Below are 19,665 nucleotides of genomic sequence, written 5' to 3'. Positions count from 1 at the left end.
GTTCTGTACCCGGCAGTCAGCACACAGACATCACTAGCTCTACCCGTGGTCAATGAACGGTCCTGCTGCAATGCCTCTGGGAGAGCTTCAGCTTTCCGGGTGTTTTCCGGTGGTATCATTGTTTGTGGCCCAGGAATTGCCACCTTATTGTCAGAGATCTTCTTTATCTTTTGTGCTATCTCAGAGGTTGCAATTGCTGGGCTGCCAACCCTGAATAACAAACGTGCTTTCTGCAGCTATTTGCACTTATTCCGAGGCAAGCCGGCAAGCCGAGACCAGAGGAGCCTGGGACCTGCCAGGAGTGATGCAGCTGTCCCCATCCCTGCTCTGGCCCCACTCCTTGGCTCTGTCCCTGGACTGAGGAAGCGGCCAACATTTGTCACTGCAAAACCCTTGTCCTCTGTAGGGAGTCATTTTCCCTTCCCAGCCCTAATTCTTTGCCCTTTTAAACCAGAGCTATTATTACTTCTAATTTGCATTGAATGGTCCCTTAGCAACCATTGCACAGTGAATGGGATATCAACTTGCTTCTAATGCTGCTCGATTTACCAAAACCTTAGCTCTACCAGAGTACAACTCAAAATGTGACAAACAGAAACATAAACAGCTGTCACCACATCCACGTACATAAATATCCTCCTTTATAGAACAGCTGCACCGCAGGCAAGTTGACTAGAAGGCACGTTTTGGATGAATCCCATTTTCCCCTCGCCATCAATAAAAAAAAACCTCATAAATTTATTTACCCTAGAAACATTTTTGGACCCAAAACAGTGCCACTGTTCTTAAGATTTAAAATTATAAGCAATATTTTTTTAGATTTATTTAGTTTTTGGTCATGCTGAGTAGCATGAGGAATCTTAGTTCCACCACCAGGGATCAAACCCATGCCCCCAGATGTGGATGCACAGATAAAGTCTTAACCACTGGACCACCACGGAAGTCCCAACATATGCAATATTAAATAAGATAGATAATTTCATAGTACTTTTTAAAAACACATTAAATGTTTTAATTGAAATATAGTTAATTACAAGGTTGTATTAGTTTCTGGTGTATGGCAAAGAGATTCAGTTATATATACATATTCTTTTTCAGATTCTTTTCCATTATAGTTTATTACAAGATATTGAATTTAGTTCCCAGTGCTATACAGTAGATCCCTGTTGTTTATCTTTTTTATTTACAGTAGTATAGAAAATATACTTGCTATATATTTTACTATATATTGCTAATCCCCAATCCCTAATTTATCCCTCCCCTCCTTTCCATAAGTTTGTTTTCTGTATCTGTGAACCTGTTTCTGTTCTGTAAATAAGTTCATTTGTTACATTTTTTTAGATACCACATATAAGCAATATCATATGATATTTGTCTTCATCTCACACTCCACTTAGTATGACCATCTCTAAGTCCTAAAATACACATTTATTAAGATTCCACCATTTCTAGATAAGATATAAACAGTACTATGCTGGTAAACTAGTTCCCTGGAGGCAAAGAAAGGCCTATTTGTAGTGTCTGCCTATATCCATGGTGTAAATATTCCCACTATGGCTGATTTCAAGCTATCAGCTGTGGCTCATAAAATGCCCAAATATTTAACAACCACAAAGGTTCTGGCACATCACTGGAAGGCAATGTAAGAGTGTACATAAAATGCATCAAGGAAACATAAGCAAAAGTAGGTGAAAAAGAAGTAATGAAACAAGCATAAGGGAGGAAAACGGAGCCAGGAATTAGTAAACATGAAAATGTATACTATAGAGCCCTAGACACAGGTTGAATACTCACATTTAGCTTTAAGAAACTTCCCACACTGCAAGAAGCTTACCTGATTCACAGTGTCCTTAAGACAAAAATAAGTCTCATGCTGAGAAGTGCCAGTTTCCTGTTCTTCAAGTAGGTCACATTTCTCCTGAGGGTGTCTGTAAAGCAAGGGCTGTGAATGCCCTCATCAACACCAGGGTGAGAGCCCGACCTTGAGACTACAGTCAAGTGAAAGCAATGCTGCAGGATGCTGGGCCCAGTCTGGGTCTGGGGACCAGCATTCCCACATTCCCAGTTTAATCCCTGGCAGGTGGAGCTGTGGGTGTACTCCACAGCCTTTGAGTAATCTTCCAGGCTTCTGCTACAGACCAGACTGTGCTAAGTTTAAAACTCTCCCAGGCAGCTCTCCCTACCCGAAGGTCCTTCTAGAAATTCTAGTACTCACAATATTCTAATGATGAAGCTTCTGCCTCAGGGCCCTGATCAACGAGGCCCTGGGGACTTCCCTGGTGATCCAGTGACTAAGATTCTGTGCTCCCAATGCAGGGGGCCTGGGTTCGATCCCTGGTCAGGGAACTTGATCCCGTATACCACAATTAAAGAGTTTGCATGCCACAACTACAGACCCCACATGGTACAATGAAGACCAAAGATTCTGCATGCCACAAGTAAGACCCAGTGCAGCCAATAAATAAATAATATATAAAATAAATATTAAAGAAACCAAACAAACAAGGCCCTGATTTGGGGCTGGGTTCCAAGAACCCATGGAGAAGGCAATGGCAACCCACTCCAGTACTCTTGCCTGGAAAATCCCATGGATGGAGGAGCATGGTAGGCTACAGTCCATGGGGTCACAGAGAGTCGGACACAACTGAATAACTTCATTTCATTTCACTTCACTTCCAAGAACCGGAGCTTCAACCAAGATTCAGGTCAATTTCCAGCCGAGTTAATCCAGAGCTACCCGCAATACTTGGCACCTTGTCATATGAATGGTTGACCACTCCCTTTGAGAGTGAGGCCTCTATGTGTCTGGTCCCCCAGCCCCAGCCTGCCCTTTCTAGTCCTCCCCTTGTCTTCCTTGGCACCACCCTTGGTAAACTCACATAATTGCCTGCGCACAGCTCCACCAACTGGCTCCATTTGAATGGAGATTTGCCTTTATCATTGACATGGGCCTGCAGCGGTGTTTCTCAAAGCAAGAAACAGTCCTGTTCACTCGCGTCATCACCCGAAACACACTGGATTCAACAAATGGTCTTTTCAAGTTTCTTATTTCTGCTTTTTGAGGTAGAAGTGAAGAAGGTTGAGAGAGGTGTTAAGCAGTTGACAGTAATTACTGAAGGGATGACAGCAACACCTAGAATACACACACCAATCCTGTTATAGAGAGAACCTCGGGCCACCTTGGCCTGGTTTTCCTTGCTGAGGACAAAGCCACCAAGATTTGTACTTCCCTCCAAGCCCCTGGCTTCTCCCAGCAGTGAACAGGTTCTCAGGACATCTGGGTAAAGAAATGGCACAGCTTGTTCCATCCTCCCCCAGCCAATATGCCCATTGCTCTACCCTCAAGTCATTTTACTCTCAAACCCAAAAGCACACACGCGTATGCTGCAGCATATGGCCAAGGGAACTCGAAAGTCACAGTGCTTCTCCAGGAAAAGGCCTTTAATGGAGGCCGTTATCTTACCCATAGTCCAGCAATGAAAAAGCTGCTTAATGTAAAGGTAAGTCGCCTATGAGTCAGGGTGTGTGTTTACTTGTGTGTGCACTCACAGCGTTTCTTCTTTTCCATAAATTCTGATAGCCCTCTATGAATCGCTTACTTCAGACATAAATTATAACCAGATACAAGAAAATATAGGAACTAGGAGAGAAAATGGTTATTTCTAAAAAGAAGTGGAATATTCCATGATTAATTAAAAGGAAAATTATCCAGAACCCTTTTGAGCCCTCTTTGCAGAAACATATTAATTCCTCTAAGAATCTTTCTCCTGTAAAGCAATTGGTGGACACATTGAGCCAAGCACCCGTCAGTTCCCAGGGCACATGGAACCCACCGCTCCTTCTCTGATGCACTAAACTTATATCTCAAACCCACTACCAATTGGTTGATGGATCACACAAAACTGCAAGTGTCTGGTAGAGAAATGATATATGCAAGAAATATAATTGCAGCAAGTTTTCCACCTGCCCCATTCTAAAGGCATCTCAAGACAAATTTTTTCTGGAGGCCAGCAAGAGTGAGAGAGTTTTGATAGAACTTACAAGATCTGTCAAGGTACACTCTGGCATTGTTCATCCCAAAGAAATACATGTACGCACAGTTTTATAGTAGCTCCCCTCACAGTAGGTAAATGTCCTTCCCCTGTTCTCTTTTCATTGGCCCTGTCAGATGGAGTAAGCAATAAAGCTCCCTCTCTGTCTTACACTCCACCCCCACCCTACCTTGCAGCTCCTGGGGGCTTTGTTGGGGGATCACATCTACAGGCAGGGTCTGACTAGTCCAGCCCAATTAGAATATCCTCATTCTCTGGTTTAGAAACAGGCTCCCTCAGGGTGTGGCCCAAGCAGAGTAAAGCACAGGGCCTGATCAGAGGCAACCGGCAGCCCATACCCCTGTTGCAGGAAGCCAGCCTTGAGAAAAAGCCAATACAGAGGCGCACAAGCTAGGAGAAATAGCGCCATCAGCAGAACTCTGATCAAATCACACCAGAAATTCAACAAGCACCTGAGTCACAAGACTCAGTGAGTCTCCTCTTAATGCTTGAGCCTGTGCATTAGATGTGATAACCTGCAAAAAATGTCATGTGTCTTCTGAATTATCAAACATTGATAGATAATGTTTCAATAAACTATCAATTATTAAACATTGATAGAATGGAAACTACCACATCCTGTGTAACAGACATTAGAAATCCTGGTTTTGAAAGGTGCTATACTGAGAAAGACCAACCAATCAATAGTGACTGTATATTTTATCTTATTTTATTTTTTTGTGACTGTATATTTTAATGGGGACAATTCTAACAATTCACGCATCACTTTCTACTTACACACTGCTTCTAATAGGATGTGAGTCAGCTTACAATACAAAGACCTATAAGAACAATTAAAACAAGAATTAAATATCCAGGGGAAAATACAGATATATCAGAAAACAGCAATGAAGTATAACTGTTACACTGGAACAAACAATTAAACCCAGAGCATCCTTGCAAACAAAGTAAAAATAAAATAGTAGCTTAATTTTACATAACTCTTACCATCTGAAAAAACTTCACCGTTTGCCAGAAATATGACATTTTTTCCTAGCAGTAAGTAAACTCTAGCGTGGTGGAGTCAATCTGGAAAGTTTAGGCCCCTGAAAAGCTGACATTAGCTGAACCACTTCAGTTTATCTGTCTTTAGAAGGTCAACAAAAGTGTCAACACTAATCTAAATTCTGGCAGTATTACAATGTTACCAGATTCTGGCAGAGAAAGGTTAATATCAGCACTTGCAAGAAAGTTCAGGGAGTTGCAGGGAATTTTTGAAGAAATTACAACGTGACACCAGCCCGACGGGGGTGCCGCCAACAGCAGCAGGAGGGCACATGGAGGACTTGAGCTCGGAGGCCCATCTGTACCCAGACAAAGGAACATGGCAGTAAGGTGGAGAAGCAGAGGGATGGGAAAGCAGAAGGGAGGCCACGTGGGAGCCTTTGGAGACGCAGTTAAGCTGCAAGACCCTGAGGTATACGGCATGAGACAGAAGGTGTGCTTCGTCGGTTTGTGCTGACACAGGGCTCCACAGTTCCCAAAAAAATATGGAAGCACAGAGAGGCTGTGCTCACCTTGAAAGAGAAAAGGGAACTCTGGACACGATTTAGACTAGCAGACTGTTGTTGGGTAACCACAGCTAATCTTTATTGAGCGCAACATTCCATGAGGTAAAGCATCTTAACAGGAAAGAACAAATCTCACTCCATATTAGATCAGTTTCTTCTACTTTAACTTTATATTCTTATTGCCTTTGCTTGGAGTTAAGAATAGTGTCTATAACCTGAAATATACAGGAGAGCCCATTCTCAAGGCTCTGACCCTTAAGGCCATAAAGGTCATTCAGAGACCTTTCCCATTCATATAGATAAAAAGTTGCAAAACAGTTGCAAAATATTTGTCTTGTTAGAAGTTTACAGGAACATCTGGACCTGAGCTATGAGGACAACTGCAAGAACCAAGGATTCCAACACCAAGAAGGTTGCAATAACCAACCATGACCCTCTCTCATTTTGCCTTTAAAATGCTTTGCTGAAACCTTTCTAGGAGACTGGGGTTCTCTGGGGGCACTAGTCACCCATTCTCCTTGCGTGGCCCTACAGTAAACCTTTCTCTGCTCCAAACACCTATGTTTCAGTTTTGTTGGCCTCACTCTGTGTTGGGCATACAAACTTGCATTCAGTAACAATACTATTATTATCCCCAAGGGGATAAGAATATCTGATGATGAAAGTGATGTTCAGCTTTTTGACCAAAATCCCAGAGCTAATAAGTGATGGAGTTGGGAATCTGATCTGAGGTCTTTGGGCTGCAAAGACAGCTGCTCACCTCTGGTGAGCATGTCTATTGCATCCATCCCCTCTAACTGGAGCTCCAAGCTGCAGGGGACAGATTCAAGTAAGCTGTGACAAGCCCTCTGGCTTATGCCACACCTTTCCACTTCCCCACACCATCCCACTCTACCCGCAACCCAGAGATGCAAGACAGGGAAGAGACCAGGGAGCTTTCAACCACTGGGCAACAGGAGCCAGTGTAGAAATGCTCTGTGGGCTCTGGCCCTCAGACAGCTCTGAAAGGTACTGAAACAGAACTGAGCCCTCTACGCAGAGAGAGAACTCCCACTCCTCTCTGAATCACTCTCTCCTCTCTCAGAATCACCTCCTAAATTGACTGTCTGCAGCAAAGTCTTTGTCTCAGAATCTGGCTAAACAGCAAACTTAAGCAAGAGAAGGCATCAGAGATTGAAAAGGACAGTGCATCAAATTCTTCGCAGGTCCAGACTCTCACTGTGAGAGCCATTGACCACTGCTCTGCTCAGGAGAGAGAGGTTTCCAGGGATGGATTGGCACAGTGCACAGCCAAAGGCAAAGGTTTCAATGGACAAGTATGTCTGACTACACTATATATTTTCTGAAGATTGACTTGTCCATTTCAAAGTGAGTCGTGACAGGAATCATCAGACCATGGAGTCAGTGGACAACGTGAGGTGTTCTCAGATAAATGTATTTCAAAGTACTCTTTCTCTTGGGCAGTTGTACAAGGATGATAAAATGGATCTTTGTAGTGTCACTTGCCAGCTTCCTCAGAAGTGGAGGGCATGCCCCTGATCTGAAGCAGATAAAAAGGGACACATTGACTCTTTTTGCATATTCTAATGCTACGGGCACTCATTTTTAAAAAAAGAAGAAAGAAAGAAAAATGTTGGTGCCTGGGAAGAAAACTAACCTTCTCCAGGTTCTCAAAAGTGTCACATTTTGCAAAGCTTGAACCAAGGCACTGAGAAAGAGACTGGTTCCAAAGAGGAAAAGGAGTACGTCAAGACTGTATATTGTCACCCTGCTTATTTAACTTATATGCAGAGTACATCATGAGAAATGCTGGGCTGGAAGAAGCACAAGCTGGAATCAAGATTGCCAAGAGAAATATCAATAACCTCAGATATGCAGATGACATCACCCTTTATAGCAGAAAGCAAACAAGAACTAAAGAGCCTCATGATAAAAGTGAAAGAGGAAAGTGAAAAAGCTGGCTTAAAACTCAACATTCAAAAAACTAAGATCATGGCATCTGGCCCCATCACTTCATGGCAAATAGATGGGGAAACAATGGAAACAGTGACAGACTTTATTTTGGGGGGCTCCAAAATTACTGCAGATGGTGACTGCAGCCATGAAATTAAAAGACACTTGCTCCATGGAAGAAAAGCTATGACCAATCTAGACAGCATGTTAAAAAGCAGAGACTCTGTTAAAAAGCAGAGTCTACTTTGCGGACAAAGGTCTGACTAGTCCAAACTATGGCTTTTCCAGTAGTCATGTAATGGTGTGAGAGTTGGACTATAAAGAAAGCTGAGCACCAAAGAACTGATGCTTTTGAACTATGGTGTTAGAGAAGACTCTTGAGAGTCCTTTGGACTTCAAGGAGATCCAACCAGTCAATCCTAAAGGAAATCCATCCTAAATATTCATTGGAAGGACTGATGCTAAGCTGAAACTCCAATACTTTGGCCACCTGATGCGAAGAACTGACTCACTGGAAAAGACCCTGATGCTGGGAAAGATTGAAGGCAGGAAGAGAAGGGGAAAACAGAGGAAGAGATGGTTGGATGGCATCACTGACTCAATGGACAGGAGTTTGAGCAAGCTCCAGGAGTTGGTGATGGACAGGGAGGCCTGGTGTGCTGCAGTCCATGAGGTCGCAAAGAGTTGGACACGACTGAACTGAGTTGAACTGGGTGTCTGCAGGAAAAGCTAGAATGCAGTTTGCAGGGCCCCTGCCCCAGCGCCCAGCACAACATGGGTTTGCAGCTGAGAGACCACAGCTTAATGACTGACACAGCACTCCATAAGACTTTCAGCCTCAAAATGCTAAAGCCCCAATTTCTAATATTTCCTGTGCTTGGAATTCAGTGAGGAAAAAAAAAAATATGGAGGAAGTTGCGGAAGACCTGTAGTCTTGTGTATGTCAGCAAAAGTGCACTCAGCTCAGAAGGTGAGCTTTGGATAAAACCTGAAGACTGTGAGAGATGGCTCTCCTGCATATTTTAGCCACTTCAATAGGAGTGAGGTGGGCTGAAGAGATGCGCTGTGGTAGAGGCATAAATAAGAGACAGGGATACCAGCGGAAAATCTAAGGATAATGGCAGAGAAAAAGGAAAAGGTGCAGTTTTCTGGTACTGAAGAAAGTGCTCTTGGGAATTCCCTGGTGGTCCAGAGGTTAGGACTTTGTGCTCTCACTGCCAGGGTCTGGGGTTCAATCCCTGGTTGGGAAACTAAAAAAAAAAAAAAAGTGTTGTTCATTGCAGGGAAAGACTGCTTTTGCCTTTTTGAAGAGAACAGGCATATCACATTTTGAAGAGAGCTTTTTGAAGAAAGTAGGCACATTAAATTGCCTCCAGGTATGCAGTCTCACACCTGCGTTTGCTCTTCGGTGAAGAGGCCACGTGGCAAGGAGGCCACTGCTTGGAACTCTTCTAAGCCCACCTGAGCTCCTTCCCAGGGAATTAACAGACAGCAGTTGCCGGGGTCACTCTCCATCTCCTTGAAACAAGACAGTCCATTCAGTTGAGTAAGGAGAGAACATGTGTTGTGTTTCTGGAATGATATCTGTTCAAAGGCACAGAATCCATGGATATAAAGGATTGACTTTGTTAATCTAGGAAGCTCATGTTTAGAGACCCTGGATATCCAAGGTGTTACTGACAGTTGAGAAAAGAAAATCAAATCCTCGGGAAATGACCTCTCTGAGAAGAGTCACACTCAATGGTCAAGCCCTGCTTTTTGACTTTTTGACTCAACGGTCAAGGAGAACGTTTTGAAAACCTCAGGATGGAAGCCAAGGGCCCCTCCATGGAGAGGAAGACCCTACCCAACCTCCCAGCTTCCTTTTCTGGCCTCGTGGTTATACCAGCCTCAGTCTTACTGCCTTCACAAGAAGGGTTCTTGGCCTCTGGGGACAGGTGCCCTGCAAAGCCTTTTCCTATCAAATGATGATAAAGAGGATGTTGAGGCGCAGGACAGGAAAACATGACAAAAGCATGGAATAAATGTACAAGAATGCCCTGAGGGTAAATGGATCATTCACCTCATGAGAAGCCCCCACAGCTCTAAATGCCTATGATTATAGTTCTGAATTCGTTTGTTTTTGTCAGGTTTGACTCCGGCCACTCACTCCTGCGTAGCGTGGATGATTTTCAGGTTCAAAGCGAAAACTCTGCCTTTTATCTTTCTTGTAAGGTTTTTCTAATCTTCACCTGGCATTCATATGCTTCTGGCAACAGACACTTCTATCCCTTGCCTCCTTACAGTTCCATCGTGACTCAACTCAGTAAATTTCAATGCTTTGTGGGAGCTTTAATTAGCTTTGGGGGAAGAAAAGTAATTATAATGTGGTAATAGTCCTTTAAGAAGTCAGATACCTCTAGGATAACTTTCCTCCTTTGAGACCAGAGGCAAAGAACCAAGGAACTTAGAGGTCTCTGGCAATTGATGACGCCCCCTCCCCAGCCCCCAGCAAACTGTATATAAGCCTTTTGTGTATATAGGGGGTGCTTTCAAGAGAGAAGTCAATAGCTTTCACCCAATTCCGAGAGAATTTCCTGACCTCCAAAAGACTGAGAATCCTGAACGTGTCTAAAATCTGTTTCATGAATGAATGGGAGAAAATTAACAAATGAATTAAATGGCTTTTGTTGTCCATTCAACTTCTAACCCCCCACCCCACCCCACTCACCTTGCACTTCTCCCACTCCCACCCACCTATACACACTTAGCTCCTTTTCCCGTAAGAGCTTATTGTGATTGTTCTGAGCTCGGTCTTTGGGGATCAGCCAGTTCCCTTCAAACCACACATAAGTCAAGGGCTGGCCTGCACACCCACAGTCCCTGGGAGAAATACTCTGGGGAATAATTGACTTCCAGTAACGCAATCCTTAACCTTGTGTACAAAAAGCCCTCGAGCTGTGGGTGAAAAGGTGTTCTCAGAAAAGGACTGTGACTCCTACAGAAAATCAGAGAGAGAACAACAGAGAAGGGTCTTAGGGGCCACTGTCTTAGATGAGGGCTTCCCTGGTGGCTCAGATGGTAAAGAATCTGCCTGCAATGCAGGAGACCGGGTTCGATCCCTGAATTGGGAAGATCCCCTGGAGAAAGGACTGGCAACCCACTCCAGTATTCTTGTCTGGAGAATTCCACGGACAGAGGGGCCTAGCAGGCTACAGTCGCCCATGGGATCAGAAACAATCAGACACAACTGGGTGACCGACCACACACACATCTTAGATAGAAGTGAGTAAAAAAGCAGGAGGGTGGGGGCGGAGTCCTCTGGCCTGTGGGACGCCTCTCCTCCATGTCCAGGCTGAGCTTCCGAGCAGCAATCCCTACCCGAAGACCGACCCTCATGCCTGATGTTCATGTACAGACACACACTCACAAGCCATCACCTTCACCTAGCACTTTCTGGGGCCTGTCAGCTCTTGCAGATACTTTTATTCATTCCATCAGCTGGCACTTTCAATTAGGCCCCATGATGTACCAGGCACTATACTAGGCTTTGAGGATCAAAGTTTAGTAAGCATGGAGTCTGAAAAGATGGCCAACCAACAATCACACGGAGGTCATGGTACACCTCATGAGTGCTGGCAATGCATAGCTCAGGGGCACAATCCTGGGAGCCTGGGGACTCGCTTCCCTCTGTTGTCCATTCACCAGGTGAACATGGCCCCTGGAGCTGTGCGTCCAGAAGCCCGAGTGGTGACCCAGGGACACACAGGTAGGTGGCGGTTATTGTTCAGTCGCTCCCTTGTGTCCGACTCTCTGCAACCCTGTGGACTGCAGCACGCCAGGCTTCCCTGTCCTTCACCATCTCCCAGAGTTTGCTCAAATTCATGTCCACTGAGTCAGTGATGCTGTCTAACCATCCCATCTTCTGTCGCCCCCTTCTCCTCCTGTCCTTAATATTTTCTAGAATCAGGGTCTTTTACAGTGAGTTGGCTCTTCACATCAGGTGGCCAAAGTATTGGAGCTTCAGCTTTAGCATCAGTCCTTCCAGTGAATATTCAGGGTTGATTTCCTTTAGGATTGATTGGTTTGATCTGCCTGCAAACCAAGGGACTCTCAAGAATCTTCTCCAGCACCATAATTCAAAAGCATCAATTCTTCAGTGCTCAGGCTTCTTTATGATCCAACTCTCACATCCATACACGACTATTGGAAAAACCATAGCTTTGACTATACGGACCTTTTGGAGGAGGTGCTAACGGTGAGCATCACCATCCTACTGTAATAATGGCAACTGCCCAGAGGATGTGATTCTACCCTTTGACACCACAGATTTGGTGTCTGTACTGCCTTCTCTGTTCTAGTCTGTCCTTCTCCAGCCTTTTAAAGGCCACTTTTCTTGGGCTCCAAAATCACTATGCATGCTGACTGCAGCCATGAAATTAAAAGATGCTTGCTCCTTAGAAGAAAAGATATTTCAAACCTAGACAGCATATTAAAAAGCAGAGATTACTTTGCCAACAAAGGTCCATATAGTCAAAGCTATGGTTTTTTCAGGAGTCATGTATGGATGTGAGAGTTGGACCATAAAGAAGGCTGAGTGCTGAAGAATTAATGCTTTTGAACTATGGTGTTGGAGAAGACTTTTGGGAGTCCCTTGGACTAAAGGAAATCAATTCTGAATATTCATTGGAAGGACTGATGCTGAAGCTACAATCCTTTGGCCACCTGATGCAAAGAGCTGACTCTTTAAAAAAGACCCTGATGCTGGGAAAGATTGAAGGCAGGAGGAGAAGGGGACGACAGAGGATGAGATGGTTGAATGGCATCACCGACTCAATGGACATGAGTTTGAGAAAGCTCCAGGAGATGGTGAAGGACAGAAAAGCCTGGCGGGCTGCAGTCCATGGGGTCGCAAAGAGTCAGACACGACAGAGTGACGGAATGACAACAACAACATCAAAGCCTATTAACCAGATGGGCAAAGGATATGAACAACCAACCCACACACCTGTCCTGAGCTACCCAGGGCCACTAATTATAAAAATAATGTAAATTAAAGCAACACCAACAAATGGGTAAATGTTTTACAGACTGACATCCAGCATCGAGGATGTGGGGGAATGCACTTCTTACACATTGCTCGTGGGGGTATAGATTCTTACAATCATTTGGAAAGTTCTCTGGCAATATGCAATAAAATTAGAAATACAAATCACCTTTGACCCAGGAGACCCACTTTGGGGAACTTATCCTACAAGAATGAAAGCGCCAACATTGTTTATAATGGGAAAAAAATAAAACTGGAAACATCCTCAATATCCACAATAAAGAAATGGTGGACTACATTATTATATCTGTACCAATGAATATTGCACAGTCATGAAAAAGAATGTTAAATGTATACATATTTGCCAAGAAATACACCAATGGTAAATTGTTTAGCAGGAAGGGATAAAAGAAAATTATGGAGAAATGTATAGAGAAGAGGCTTATTCTTGAACAAAAATATAGGGTGGAAAACCATATACATTTTCATAAACACACACACATGAACACATTTGAGCAAAGAGAAAGGTGCAGAAGGTTACAAATCAAACTGTTCAGATTAGTCACTGCCAATGGTACAAATTAGAGACAGGGATGATTATTGAGTTTTTCTGAATATATCTCTGCTTTGTAACACTTGGTACAATGGACATGATTTTTTCAGTAGTTAAAAAAATTCTAGTCAAGAAAATGAGAAGACAAGTCACAGAGAGGGAGAAAATATTTGCCAAAGATATTCCCTGGTATAGAACTGTTGAAGAGAACACTCAACAATAAAAAAAATAAACAACCCAATTAAACAATAAGCAAAAGATATGGTCAGATAATTCACCATGGAAGTTACTGAGATGGAAATAAAGCACATGAAATGATGCTCAATGTCATATGTTGTTAGGGAATTGCAAATGGAAACAACGAGATACCACTACACACTCGTGTTGGCAGCGGTATCGTTTAGTCACTAAGTTGTGTCTAAGTCCTTTCCACCCCATGGACTGTAGCCCGCTAGGCTCCTCTGTCCATGGGATTTCCCAGGCAAGAATACTGGAGTGGGTTTTCATGCCCTTCTCTAGGCAATCTTCATGACCCAGGGATCAAACCTGAGTTTCCTGCGTTGGCAGGCGGATTCTTTACCACTGAGCCACCAGGCAAGCCCACATACTCATCAGAAGGCCAAAATCCAAAACACTGACAATAAGAAATTTTAGCAAGGGTGTGGAGCAATAGGAACTTTCATTCATTGCTGTGGGGATGCAAAGTGGTAGAGACACTTTGGAAGATAGTTTGGCAGTTATTTTATAAAACCAAACATACCCTTACCAAACGATCTAGCACTCCTTGTTATTTTACCCAAATGAGGTGAAGTTTTAAACTGTGCGCTGTTTTGAGTAGCGTGATGAAACCTTATGTCGTCCTGCTCTGTCCTCCTGGGACGTGAACCATCCTTGGACTAGTGTACTCACACTAGTCCTGGGACCAGCCCATCAGTACAGGAGGAAACTTAGCATAAGCTTGATACTATTTGAGGTTTCAGGTATGCACTGGGGGTCTTGGAATGTATCTCCCTCTGATAAGGAAGACTGCTGTATATGACACTGTGGAAAAGGAAAAACTATAAAGACAGTAAAAAGATCAGTAGTGGTCAGGAAATGAAGGGAGGGGGAATGCCTAGGCAGAGGACAGAGGATTTTGGGGACAGGGAAACTATTCTGTATGATACTGTAGTGGCAGATACATATCATTATATATTTATAAAAACCCACGTCATGTACAAAACCAAAAATGAACCTTAATGTAAACTGCAAGCTTCGGATGGTAAGGATGTGTCAATGTAGGTTCATCAGTTGTAGTAAACATGCCACTCTGGTGAGGGCTGCTGATAATGGGGGCGTCAGTGGGAAGAAGAAAGGACAGGGTTATAAGGGAAATTTCTGCACTTTATGCTCAATTTTGCTGTGACTCTAAGACTGCTGTAAAAAGTAAAGTCTAGTAAAAATTGTTTTAACAACACTCTAAAAAGTCTAGTTAAGTATTTAGTTTTAGATACAGCCTATTTGGAAATGCCTGTCATATAGGATTGGTCAGTCGTGGTCCTGACATTCAAGGGGATGCTAGGGAGCACTTACAAAGAATGAAATGGAGGTATGTATGCTGCAGTAGAAACACACTCCAGGCCTAGAGATAAGAAAAAGATGACAAAACAATCAGCATGACACCATTTGCGTTAAAACAGAAATAAATCACACGTGTGTATGTTTGTTAATACACAGAAAATTGCTAATTGGAGAATGAGACTCTTCGTGGATGCCTACCTCTGGTGGGCGGTGGAGGGCGTTATTAGGAGGGAGGTCTTATACCCTCCTGAGCTGTCTGAACCTTATATGAGTAGATTAGCTTATAAATAAGTTAAAAGCTGTTTTAGGAAGAGCAATTGCTTTCCTTGCCTCATACCAATATACTGCACTAAGGTGTGAATGGATACCCTGCCTAGCGATTATAGAGCCCACGTCAGCTTCAAATTCACAAAATTACTCATCAGTTTCTATGTGTGGTACCACTTGACCCTCAGGTGTTATAAAAAGAAATGTCATAACCTAGTAAAGGTGTGTCTAACTTAAAGAATTATAGTGATACTTACATTTATATAGTGTTTTACAATCTAGGAAGGGCAAAAAGTCCTCTGTGAGGAATTCGTCTTTATGGAAGTAATATATAATGCAAGCAGTAATTTTAAAGGTCCATCAGAAGCAGAATGGCAAGCCTGTCCTCACTATAAACAGCTACAAAAAATATCAAAACAGGCATCAACACCCTGCAGCATCCCTGCCCATAGCTATTACATAAGCAATTATGAGAAAATCCACTCTACAATATTTTTAAGACCCTCCCCACATGGAAGATCACAACTTACCTTTGGTTAAGATACAGCTTAAAACAAATTCAAAGTGTGTTTTCAAGAGCACCCAGATGTCACTGTTTTTTTCTCTCAAGCTGCCTTTGTCCCAGGGGGGCAGTCTAAGCCCCACCTGAAAGCTGCACTGGGCGATCACGTGTCACAGAGCACAAAGGAACAAACACCCCACACTTCCAATCTCTCCACTCACCCCCAACAGTGTAAAACCAGGCACAGACAATACATTATGGGGAGACTTTGGGCTAACTTTGGTATATCATTAGATAATGTTCCTCTCTATCCATGACTTTGAAAAAAGTTTTGAAAAAGAAAAGTTTTGAAATTTGAAGTTTTTAAATGTAGTAACAGGATTAAAAATAAATTTTTCAGTGGAAATGATTCTCATTTTATGACAGACATCTATGGGACAGTATTGTTTGATCAATAGCTAACTTTCCAAGATCATCAGTTCCACACAGGGAGCACACAGTAGCTTCTGTAAGTTAAGACACCAGTAATGGCTGCCATTTACTGAGCACACATTACTATTCACATGCACTCTCTCCAATTTTCACAATAACCCTACAAAGCAGGTACCATCAATCCCATTTCATAGATGAGAAAACTGAGGTAGAGCAATAAAGCCTGCTCAGGATCACACAGCCAGAAAAGGGTGCAGCCAGGACTTGATCCAGTTCTTCCAGAACTCAAGGGCCATGGCTGACTGGGTAAGGGAGGAAGGCGTTGGGGGAAGGGATGGGCAGCCAACTCCGAGCACAGCAGGGACTGGGCAGCAGGCTCGCTGGAAGGAGATCTGGTTCAGTCAGGCCTCCTCCCTGAGAACGGGAGCCAGGCAGTCTGCCAGCAGAGGGGAGCGGCCAGCTCGCAAGGTGCACAGAGACGGGGCTGGGGCAGCCTGTCATCACTCAGGACAGAACTTTGGAGCAGAGAAAGAGGGACAAGGCCAAACAGGGGCAGAGCCCACCTGGGTGGTTCAATCCCATTTATGCCAAAGTCCGAGAGTAATGATCCCATAGGACCTTGCTCTTGAGATCCCATCAGTGGCTCTTCTGTCCCAAGCTGCCACCAGGCACCTGGTGACTGTGGACAACTATTCCTTCCCCTCCCCCACGGGGCTAGCCATCCCCTTCCTCTATGATAACAGACTTCTACCATGTTCAAGGCAACCAAGGACCCAACTAATGAACCTCACTTCTTGGCCATCCTGGCATTTGCAGATAGGAGGCCAGCTAATTGTGTTTCCGCACAATTCAGCAGTGATTATTATTTCTCACAATTCTGTGGGTTGGCAGGGCTTAGCTGGGTGGTTCTTGCGTTCCACGTGGTATCTGCTAGAGCTAAGCTGGAGCTGGTACAACTAAGATGGCTTAATGCACATGACTAATACCTCAGCTGGGGTAGACAGAATAACTGGGGACTGGCCGGGCCTCCTTTCAAGTGATTGCTTAGCATTTAGTTGTCTAGTCCAAGCCTCTTTACACAGCAGCTGGATCCCAAGAAACAGTAAAGCCTAGTAAGGCCTTTCAATGCCTTCTATTGGTCAAAGCAAGTCACAGGGCCAACCCTCACACAAGGAGAAAAGAAATAGATTCCACTCCTTGATGGGCAAAGCGACAGGAAACTGAAACCGTTAGTCACTCACTTACGTCCAACTCTTTGGAACCCCATGTACTGTGTGTAGCCGGCCAGGCTCCCCAGTCCATGGAATTTCTCAGGCAAGAATACTGGAGTGGGTTGCCCATTTCCTTCTCCAGGGGATCTTCCTGACCCAGGGATCGGATCTGGGTCTCCTGCATTGCAGGCAGATTCTTTGCCGTCTGGACCACCAGGGAAGCCTGGTGACACGAGCATACAAGAATTATTGGCAGCCATCTTTGTGGATAATATACCACAAAATATAGACAGGCAAGATACTTGTCACTAAATAGTGGAAGTTGTTGAATTTTAGCTACCAGGTGCCGTCTGCCCTTCTCCCTTTCCTCTTTGCTCTTGCCTAGAAGGTGGATGTGACAACAGGAACTTTGGCAGTCATCTTGCAACCACGAGGCAACCTGGAAAATGGGAGCTACACACTGAGGATAACAGAAAGAACGAAGGACATTAAGTCCCTGGTGAGACCAGCAGAGCTGCTGCAACAACCAAAGACTGCCGACTTCCAGAATATTTACACATTAAAAAATAGATAGATCTCTATCTTACCTAAGCAATGATTATTTGGCTTTATCAGTGACACAGGTTCAATGGGAACAGCCAATAGAAGAAATCACAGAGTCCACAACACAATATTTCTTATTTTTTTAATATAACTAATAACATAATCTGATTAATCACTAAATTCCATTTTGGTGGTTTAGTCGCTAAGTTGTGTCCAACTCTTGTGACCCCATGGGCTGTAACCCACCAGGCTCCTCTGTCCATGGGATTCTCCAGGCGAGAATATTGGAGTGGGTTGCCATTTCCTTCTCCAGGGGATCTTCCCGACCCAGAGATTGAACCAGGGTCTCCTGCGCTACAGGCAGATTCTTTACCAACTGAGCTACTAGCGAAGCCCAAATTCCATTTTAGCCATATAAAATATACTCAGGCAAGATTCAAGGTAAAGGTTTAGTGACAAACACTTTGTGCCTCAAAGCTGCTAGACATCACTCACTGGGGCTTATGAGAAAGTGCTAAGAAATTCTTTGATATCAATACTTCCATGTAAACCATGCCTGAGAAAAAGACTTTAATGCTTTTCAGCCAAAACGATGTTTGAGTACCTATCCTGAATTCCTCAACATTTAGAAAGAAATAGTATGTAAAGTTTGAATAGGGTCACCACATCCTCCTCCTCCAAGCCTGCAATTTCAGCCAAACGATCCCTTCGCCAATAATTGGGGTTGATTCATGTTCCCTGTTCCAAATTTTCTTAAATGCCAAGCAAACAGGCAAGTTTTAAAACACAAGATTGGTTTTGTTTTGCTTTTTTTAACAGCTGTGCCTAGGAGGACCCTAGGACTAGTAAATTGAGAAGTGGGAAGGACAGACAGGTATCACAGGCCTAACTGGGGCACACTGATCAAATCTGCAATAACAAATACAACCCTCAACCCTCAAATACAAGGACAGGGGAAATGGCTGCATTGTAGCATAATACATCTCTTCTGAAAAGTAGCTGAACTTGGCTATGTTATGATTTCACTCATTTTCATGTAGAGCTTGGCAAATGTTTTGTTTGACTTTTTGCATATATTTCAGAGGATTGGAATATTTTAGAATCCTGTCTATTTTAAACTTGTAATTAGCTATCTTAAAAAGAACACATTCTTGAAATATTTTAAAATATAATTAGAGTACTACTGCTGCTACATGCAATATTATTAAGACAGTAATAAAAAATTTTTTATGTTGTTTTGCAACACTTTTAATCTTGAATTCTAATTATTATTTACATGAAAGGCATTTCCAGAGAGTCCTCTTTGAGTGTTCATCGGGGTGTAGAAACACACAGCACCTGGCAGTTTATCTCCTAATCCAATTAAATCTGTACATTTGATTATCTGTCAGAAGAAAACTTGCTGCTGACAAGGCGCACACGTTTCCATTCCTACCATGATAACCAGCGATAACCAGCGAGTTCTTAAGCAAAGACCTCCTTCCTCTGACCCCAATCGTCTGTCCAGGGTCAGGCTCTCAACAGACACATGTCATTCCTGACACACTCCTGCGGCTAACCCGCGAGCCTCACCGAGCTGGGGGGTCCACCCGGCTGTTTCCACGCGGTTCCTTTTCTTGCCTGCCCACACCTTTGCTCATCTTTCTGCTCTTGGCTTTCCGTCTCCAACCTCTCTCGTTGCCTCAGCACCCTCTGACTTTCAATCTTAAAGACCCCTAAAGTGAGGCTGTTTCCTTTCAGCCGCAGCTCATCACCTGCCCACGCGGTTATTCTGGAGCACAGACCCAGGCTCTACAACTGGTCGCCAAACACACACTTTAGCCAAGGTCCTGGAGGGCAGGGCATGTTTAACGTGCAGCGCTAATAAAATGACCACTCTCTGGTGCCTTTCACACACAGCCTCTCAGGTGCAGAGTTTATTTTTAAGGCTAATACTGTGAATCCACTTGGCAGAAGACTGTCCTTTCCGACCCCCCGACCCCCCGCTCTGCAAGATACAACTGTGCCCAGGCAGGT

At 43.8% G+C, this 19,665-nt stretch overlaps 1 protein-coding gene across 1 annotated transcript in view; it reads right to left on the bottom strand.

The window, feature by feature from the left end:
- The window catches only part of LOC122425538, a 48,621-nt gene that overhangs the window by 20,341 nt on the left and 8,615 nt on the right, over positions 1 to 19,665 (bottom strand). The gene's annotated exons all lie outside the window — the stretch shown is intronic.

Source organism: Cervus canadensis, chromosome 23, assembly GCF_019320065.1.
Source record: "Cervus canadensis isolate Bull #8, Minnesota chromosome 23, ASM1932006v1, whole genome shotgun sequence".
Lineage (NCBI taxonomy): Eukaryota > Metazoa > Chordata > Mammalia > Artiodactyla > Cervidae > Cervus > Cervus canadensis.
The sequence above is the reverse complement of the archived record's forward strand: the minus strand, read 5'-3'. Positions and strand labels throughout refer to the sequence as shown.